The sequence below is a fragment of the Athene cunicularia genome (assembly GCF_003259725.1).
Source record: "Athene cunicularia isolate RWA chromosome 15 unlocalized genomic scaffold, athCun1 chr15_part1, whole genome shotgun sequence".
In the NCBI taxonomy this organism is placed as follows: domain Eukaryota; kingdom Metazoa; phylum Chordata; class Aves; order Strigiformes; family Strigidae; genus Athene; species Athene cunicularia.
The window spans coordinates 6,204,765-6,207,035 of record NW_020799121.1 but is presented as its reverse complement, the minus strand read 5'-3'; positions in this window follow the sequence as shown (position 1 = coordinate 6,207,035).

Genomic DNA, 2,271 nt, shown 5'->3' with positions numbered 1-2,271 from the left:
TGGGTGGGTGGGGAGGGGGTTTGATGTAGGCTGGACTTGCTACAAGTTCCTTAGGTACTTTTTTATTATTTTTTATTTTATTTTTTGTGTGTGTGTATGTTTTTAGCTTTCCTCCCTCACTAAAGAGCGAGTCTGTGTGGACAGACTTGTTACCTTTGCTACCTCTTGAATTCATGAGAACAATAAGATGGTTAGTGAAAGATTAGGCATTTTTTTTCTCTTATTGTAAGTAATTAAATGTATAAAAGTAGAAGCTAAATTAAAGTTAAGGGATTTTTACCACCCCGTCCTTCCATCAAAAGTCAGCTAGAGAAATATTAAAGCAAAGCTTGGCCAAAGACAAAGTAAAAAATACACTGAGCCAGAGGCTGTGCTGGCTGCTTGGACTGGCTCATTCACAGTCTCTTGGCTGTTTGTAGTCACTTTTAGATAAAAGAAGAAAACTTCTCTGAGCTTTTTGGGCCCTTTCCAGCTTTGTTTATTGAATCTGGATACTATGGGGAGGGGAAAATGTCCCCCTCATCTTCCACTCCCCCAGCACATCTGGGTCAGTCTGTAAACACCTGGCAGGACAGAGGGTGAGGGCATAGCAGCCTATAATTTACTAGAATCCAGAGTGCAATAAGGTGGGGGAGAGGAGGAAAAAGCAAACCAAAGTGTTTCATATCCTCCCTTTTAGACAATTTAACACACGCACACAAAAAAAAAAAAAAAAAAAAAAAAGAAAAATGAAAAGAAAAAGAAACAAAATGTTCTTGCAACATCTGCATAAGACATCACAGCCAACAGCTGCTATTGGTTTAGGAGAGAAGACAGAGAACTTAGCCCACCGATTCTTGGCCCCCTTGACTTTGTTGGCGTGACCTTGTGGAAAGCTATGGCTTATTTAAAGCCTCCCGTGACTGTGGTGGTAAAAATTCACAGCCAGTAGAATCATCCCTTCTGAATTAAGGTTTACACTTGTGTTTTTTCTTTTTTTTTTTTTTTCCACTCAAACCAGTATAGTCACTATGCGTAAGGTTTACCAAACCTCACATTTTGTCTTTTTTAAAAAAACAAAACCAATTTTTTTACGTTTCGACCAAAAAAAAAAAAAGAAAAAGTGAGCATGTTCGACTAAAACAAAAATATATAAGCTTCATTTTCTATTGGGATTTTTTTGTTTGTTTTTTTTTGTTTTTGTTGGTTTGTTTTTTTGTTAAGGTAGACGAGTCCATAAGAAGTTTTTGGGTCAATTGATTGAACTGAGGAAACTGGAATCCAGGCTCCAAGCAATAGACAACCCAAAGGCGCTGAGCCTTGGCCTGGTGTCACGTTACAGGGAACACGCTCGCCCCTCTCTCCGGTCTCGCTCCAGTGTGCTTCTCCCAGTGCCATTGTCTGCTTGCTCCCAGACACCTTCGAGCTGTGGAGCGTGAGAGGGGAGCATGGACTTTTGGTTTTTTTCTAATTGTGCTGAGATGCGCTGTTTTCTTTTTTTTGGGGGGTGGGTGTTAGGTGGGTTTTTAGTGTCTTTAGCACTTCCACATTTTGAATATATATTGAATACTTTTCTCCTTGATTCCTTGCCAAACTCCCCTTAGAATGTCCCCAACATAGTCTTTGGGGAGGACAGGGAAGGCCTTGCCATCTACCTTCTTCTCAGAGCAAGTCTCAGCAGGGCCCAGGGACAGCCGTGCAAGATTAGTTCCTAGGCACTTTCACCGTGCCTTTACCTTCCCTCCAACCATCCCAAAGCTGAGCTGAAGCCCACGCTGGCTTAGGCTGCAGCCAGAGCAGGCTCCCCTTGCTGTCAGCTGGCTAAGGACCCATCAAGTCCAGATTTTCAAAACAATTTTTAGCTCCCTTAGTGAGAAGGGCACGGCCAGGGATGAGCCCCGTCCCCCCCTGTGGGTTTTGGATGCAGGTTTCCCCCATTCGCCTGTGGCCCTGCAGTTTGCTGCGATGGGTCCGTCACCGCTGTGGCACACAGCCAGTGATGGGGACAGCAGGCGGGTGGCTGTGCAGAAGCCACCCTTGGGACAGCAGCTCAAGCTGTGACTGACTGAGCCAAGCCACAGAGCAGCCCAAGGCACGAGGAAGCAGTGAGCTCCTCAGCAGGCAAATAATCTGCTCCCCCTCACTTAATTCCATTTTTATAATTGCGTGTGGGTGATGTAGCCTCTCCCGCCCCAGGCCCCCTCTTCATTTGTTTCTTAAGCCTTGAGAATCTTGTTGAAGTTTCAGGACCCAATGCTATTTTTAAATTTTTTTTTTTCGGAGCCTTTTTTT